A 7,159-nucleotide genomic window follows, 5' to 3' on the forward strand; every position below is an offset into this window, starting at 1 on the left:
CCACTAGGATTTTTGCCCCTCCACACCACCTTTGGAAAGGGGGAGAAATCAAAGACTCTGAGTATAGACTTCATAGTCATCGACGTGGGGTCGGCCTATAATGCTCTAATCGGCAGAGCTACCCTTAATCGACTCGGGGCGGTGGTATCGACACCCCACCTTTGCATGAAATTCCCGACCCCAGCAGGGATAGCAACGGGGAAGGGAGATCAGAAGCTAGCAAGAAAATGCTACAACGAAAGCCTAAACCTGAGAGGAAAAGGCAAAGAGGTTCACACAATAGAGCTCGGTGGAGCAAGGATTAAAGAAGAGCTGCGACCCCAGCCCGGGGGAAAAACCGAGGAGATTCAGGTCAGCGAAGAGGAAGGAAAAAATACTCACATAGGAGCCAACCTAAGGGAAACCTTAAGACAAGGGTTGACTAAGCTCCTAAAAGATAACTCCGATCTCTTTGCCTGGAAGGCCTCCGACATGCCTGGGATAGACCCCAAGCTCATGTCTCACAAGCTCTCGGTCTACTCAGGGTCCCGACCTGTGCAACAGAGAAGACGCAAGCTCGGCCCAGAACGAGCCCTAGTAGTAGAAGAACAAGTGCAGGCGCTCCTAGAAGCCGGCTTCATCAAAGAAGTCAAATACCCAACATGGCTAGCCAATGTAGTGCTAGTCAAAAAACAAAATGGCAAATGGAGAATGTGCGTCGACTACACCGACTTAAATAAGGCATGTCCCAAGGACCCTTATCCACTACCAAGCATTGATGCCCTAGTAGACTCTAGCTCGGGTTATTCGATACTTGTCGTTTATGGACGCCTACTCGGGATATAACCAAATCCCGATGTATGAACCAGACCAGGAAAAAACATCATTCATCACGCCCAGAGCTAACTTTTGCTACGTGGTCATGCCATTTGGATTGAAAAATGCAGGGGCCACATATCAGAGGCTGATGAACAAGGTGTTTTCCCCTCACTTAGGAAACTTAATGGAATGGATATTGCAGGAAGAATGGTACAATGGGCAATAGAGCTCTCCGAGTTTGACTTAAAGTATGAAACTCGGACGGCGATTAAAGCCCAGTGCCTCGCCGACTTCGTTGCCGAATATGCAGGGGATCAAGAGGACAAACCGACCACTTGGGAACTCTATGTGGATGGATCCTCCAATAAAACAGGAAGCGGCGCAGGCATAATATTGGTAGATGAAAGGGGAACCGAAATTACAATAGGCTGAGAAGGAGTCCCAACGTTCCGAGGAGGAGGAGGAGGAGAGACAACCATCCTAACGCCTCCAGACCTGGCTCGAGATTTTGCCTTGGCTTCCTGAACCCTCTGGTAAGACTCTTGAGCGTTTTTCTTCGCCATCTCTGCAAAAACAAATTGGTAGCTAAAATCAGACAAAGTCGGTAAAAGAAATCGCAAGTCGGAAATAAGCAAGAAGTGCAAAAAGCTACCTAATTGTGGTTGGACAAAGGCCGGCGACCCCTGGAGAAATTTTTTAGTATCCAAGTATGGGGCCCTCCCCCACACTTCTCGGAGGAACCCCACAATGGCTACCTCGACCTCATTTAGGTCATCTAGACCATATTTCTCGCAGGGGGAGGCCTCCAGCCAATATAAAGGAAATCGGGGAGAGGAATGCTCATCCAGGAAAAAGGGGTGGTGACCCTCTACAGCTTGCACTTTGAAAAAGTAGTTCTTGAAGTCGTGAAAGGACTCGTCAAAAAGGGTAAAAAGCCTCCGACCTTGAATGGCTCGAAAGGACACCCACTGTTGCTTATTATTTAGCCCACTGAAGGGTTTGGTCATATGGAAAAGGTAAAAGAAAATTCTTAGAGAAATCGGAAACTCTAGAGCCTGGCTGATAAATTGATAAATTTTTAGAAAACCCCAAGAGTTGGGGTGAAGCTGGGTGGGAGCCACTCGGCAATGACGCAATACAGACATTTCAAACTCTGAAAAAGGGAGGAAAACGCCCAAACGAGTGACCATACTCTCATACATAAAAAAGAAATGAGCGGCCGTCTCGTCAGCCCTCCCGAAACAAACCCGGTCTTCTGGACCCGGGACTACCAACTCGTACTTGGGCTCATCTTCTTCAGAAGTACAAATTCTATAGTGAGTACGAAGGTGGGTGATAAATTCAGTGTCAACAGAGGGCTCCTCCCCTAGAACCGTAACGTCTACCCACTGGGAGAGAGCATCTACGGAAGCCATTTTCTTTTCTTAAAAAAGGGGATGACAAGAAACCTACAAAAGAAAAGAAAAATCAACACACGGTCTCTAAGGGAAGGGGCACGGAACTAAAGCCTACAAATCAAATCTACCTACAAGATAAAGGCACGCAAATAGAAAACATGTCACAGAAGGGAAAAAACTAACCTTTGAGTCTGAAATCAAGACAGGAGGAAGTAAGAACCTTCGAAACGCAACAATACAGCACGAACAAATGCAAGGGAAATTTGAAAGATTGCAGAAACGAAACAACGAAAGAGAGGAAAAGTATTTATAAAGACGTTAGGGGCATAATGGTAAAATGGGGGCAGTCATTAATGAAGATGCACCGTTACCAAGGCCATTAAATCTCTACGCACACCCCTAACGGACATGACGCTTGATTAGACGTAACTGTCAGAACCGAAAGGTCAAGAAAGATCACGTCGGTTCCTAAACCATCACGTCGGTCCTCCTGCAAATCGGCCAAAACCCCGAGTTGAATACTCGAACCCAACTCTTAAAAAGAAAAAAAATTGGGCTCGAGTAGGGGCACTGTTCATACCCTGGCCCAATAAATAGGGCCCAAGATCTAAGCAAAGAAGCCCAACCCAAAGGGTTGGCCCTCCTCCAGTACCAGCCTTCGTCCCAGAAGTCGGTACTAAACACGACCTGCTCCAAAGAAGTCGGATACGAGGGTTAGCTGGCAGATAACACTCATTCGAATGAGTAACTGCCCCTAGAAACTCTCTAACCACTTCAAGGAGCCATATCTTAACCTCCCTAAGATATGGGAACGGTTATCCGCCTAAAAAGGTGGCACTACTTCAGCGGTGGTTATTGGTTCACCACTATAAATACCCTGACTTCCCTCAGGTATCACTAAGTCCAATACATTCTAAACTTGCTTATACCCTTGCTAACTTAGGCATCGGAGTGTCTTTGCAGGTACCACCCCCCATTCTTTCACACGTGCAAGTCGGACGGAGGAACACCGAGTTTCGGGCAAACGCGATAGTCTCCTCCCTCACACGTTTGGGCCTACCAACGTCATCCGGCCCACCAATCTCTGGTTACCCACCGTAACAAAAGGTAAAAATTTATATGTAATTATTTTCATGTGAAGTTAATACTTAAAAATTGTTAAATAATAATATAGTTAAATCTGTCAAATCATTCAACAATTCTTAGTTATTAATTTCAGATAAAGACATTTGCATGTGAATTTCTACTAATATTAAATAATTATTTTATCTAATCAAATTTTAAATTTAATCGTACAAAAATAAAACATCCACATTTAAATATTTCAAAAAGAAATTATTCCATGATTAATAATTGAAATGAATCTTTTTTGTTATTAATCCGATTAATTTTAGAGTACCGGTATATGCAGTATTTTTGTTTGCACCATTTTTATACACCACTTTTTAGTATTAAAAGTAATTAATAAGAAGGATGACAATATAAAATTTTGATCGACCCTTCTTAACAAAAAGAAGTCGATTTGAGTATAGTTGTCAGAATCAAACCGGTGATCAAATTGATTAGACTATTGGGTCACTAGATTATTGGTTCAACTGGTAAGTCACTGATTCAACTGATTAATCCGATTCCACATAAGTAAAACATATAAAATAGCCAAAAACTTAAAAATTAAAATTTAAAACACATATCTCCAATAACATTTTAATGAACATTAAGTCTCAAATCTTAAAAAATAAATAATACAAAAATAAATATAAAATTTGTTAGTACTATTATATTAGTATCTCAATTTAACACAATTAAAATAATTCATAGATTATATCTAAGGAGTAATTTCAAAGTCTGGATATCTTTCTTCATCTGATAAATCTGGAGCTACATTCTGATTGATTTTATTCTGATTTACATTTTCTACAGAATTATTATTAGTTTCATCATCATCTCGATTATCTTCCAGATTCAATTGATCTAGCATTTCAATAATGTTTCACAAATCATAATCAATAATAAGGCAAAATATTTGGTTAAAGCATTACAAAATCATCCCTAACAAGAATATACCCAAATCATCTAAAGTTAATTGAAGAGACATATTTGCAAGATCATTCTGTAAAGCATTAACTTCTTCAGGAGTTAAAAATAGTGGTAAATCTTCCATTATCCATTTCGAATGACCCTCAAATGCATCAAAACAAATTGGATCATAACTTTGCTTTCTCATTCGGTTCCTATATTATCAATTAACTTGATTATTCTTATTATGACTAAGAATTTAAAATAATGCCTTCAAGAAAGAATAATAAAAAGTACCTTTGTTGTAGCCTTAAGTTGTAATGAGCATAAACAAGATCATTAAGTTTTTGATGTTCTAACCGACTCCTTTTCTTTGAGTGAATGTGTTCAAAAATGCTCCAGCTACGCTTGCAACTTGCTACAAGTTTGACTCAAAACACGAATCGCTAACTTTTGCAAGTTTGGTGCTCCACATCCATAAGATTCCCACCATTAATCTTAACATAAAAAGGAAATAATATATCACAATCATAAAAAATAAATCATAAATATATCACAATCATAAAAGACTAATTTTAATAAAAAATTTACCAGGCATTATTGTGCTTCGCTCACGTATTACAGACTGTCTTCCAAAGTCTTGTTCAACATTCTTAAAGATTCTCATCTCACTTGTCAATTTAAAATTCAAATCTGCATCACCGTAAGCATATCTCTCAATGACATCTAGTAGGCCAGAAGTTGTTTACTTGTACTTTTTAAATTCTCCAGCATTAAGTTGAAAAGCTGGATTTAACTAATAACCAGTAGCATGAAGGTTTTTATCGAAGTTGTGAATCTCAACGTGTATCTAAAATCTTCAAATAAGGATCAACAACCCTCTTTCTTTTTTGAAACCTCTTCACTATCTCTTCCCAAGCCTTATAAATAGCTTGATAAAGGAAACTCATTGCAGCTCTATTTTCATTATCCACAATACACAATACACGAACAAGTGGCTCAGTAAGCTTAACAATATCAGCATTGATTCTAAAATTTAGAATTTAAGACTTGATCCACAAACTTTTTAGCTTTGGCTTCTTTAGAGTAAGCTGAGCTTGTCTATTCTCTAGATGTCACCATAGCTCTCAATGCATTCTTTTGAGCTAAAATACTTTGCAAAACAATAAAATTAGTGGTAAATCGGGTTGGAGCTGAACGAAGTATTTCTCGTCTGCCTGTGAATTTTCTCATCAAGTACAAAAGATAGCAATGATTATAGATACACTTCGTAATCATTGAAACTTGTGACAGTTCCACTCACTTTCTCTAACTTTTCAATATCCTGAAACATCAAATTAACACAATGTACTGCACAAGGAGACCAATACAATCTAGGAAACTCCAATTCTAACAACCTTCCAGCAGCAATATAATTTGCAGCATTATCCGTCACTACATGTACAACATTCTCAGGACCAACAAATAATACAACATCCTTAAGAAACTTAAACAAAGCATCAATAGTTTTTGAGACATGAGAAGTATCAACTGACTTTAGAAAAATAGTTCCTTTAGGGCAATAAACCAAGAAATTAATTAAAGTATGCCTACAACGATCAATCCATCCATCGACCATGATAGTACATCTAGTTTGTTTCCAAATCTCACGATAATCTTCAATCAATTTACTCAACAAATATCCACGAATTCTTCCATAATTTGGTCCTTTATACCCTGCACCCATGTTTGCAATAGCATCGATCATTGGCTGATAATAAGCTGAATTAATCGCATTAAATGGCACAGAGGCATCAATCATTGATCTCGCAATAGCAATATCACACTTCTCCACAATTTCTTTGCTTTGGAGAACACTTTGATAGTTTGTTGAGCTCCACATATTGCTGCCGATGAAAAAAAAGATTGTAATCCCTTGAGTTGTTTTCCTTTTTTAGAGGTAGGTGTTGGAAGCCTTGATTTTTGTTGTTGTTGCATCTTATTATATTCAATATCATCAAATTCTCTTTCAACTTCATCACAAGCATTATAACTTTCTGCATATTCTTCTTGAGTTTTTCTTTTCTTGGTTCGAAGATCTTCAATGTTTTGATTGAATTGGTGTCTCACTTCAGCTGGCACCTTTCAACATGCCTCAATACCTCCACATTCTCTAGCCAAATGATGCTTAATCTAGTTAATTCCTCCACTCCTAATAAGCTTCTCGCAATAAATACATAACAGAATAGTTCTTCCTTTATCCACAACTTATTTACAATGGTCCCATGTAGGATCCGTTTTTCTTCTATTACTATTTTTTGGGTTCCAATTGTTACATCAGGAGTTGATCCTTATTCCTGGAAAGTTGGTGTTTCTGATGGTGTATTTGATGAAACCATCCTAAATTCCTAATCAACCAAGACTAAATGACTAATCTACAGAAATAATATACAACAACAATCTACTAAGAACAATATATAACAACAACCAAATATAACAAGAATATATTACACTATAATCAACAATATATTACACCAATAATATAAAACAAAAAACTGAACAATTTAACGGAAATTAACATAGATAATCAACACCATTAATCAATTAATTCTAACAAAAGTACTAAATTATTGAAAATTTAAAATACTGAATAACTAAAAAAAATTAAAAATACATACCTTATGCACCGCCAGCAGAGGAAAGAGAGACTGGAGAAGAAGCACGGCGCCGACGACAATGACTGGACGACCGGACCGGCAAAAAGAGGACGACGACAGACACACAACGGCGCATGACAGGAGGCGATGAGCAGTAGCAATAGCAGGAGACGACAGATACACATGAGCCGACGACGTTCGATGGAGGTGGCACTGGCTGTGGTGGGTGGTGTGAGAGCGAGACTGCGAGCACGGTAAGGTGGCGCTGGCTGAACGGGTCTCTCTCACTCTCTCACACTCTCAGTCTCAGGT

This window comes from Arachis ipaensis, chromosome B09 (genome assembly GCF_000816755.2).
Source record: "Arachis ipaensis cultivar K30076 chromosome B09, Araip1.1, whole genome shotgun sequence".
NCBI lineage: Eukaryota > Viridiplantae > Streptophyta > Magnoliopsida > Fabales > Fabaceae > Arachis > Arachis ipaensis.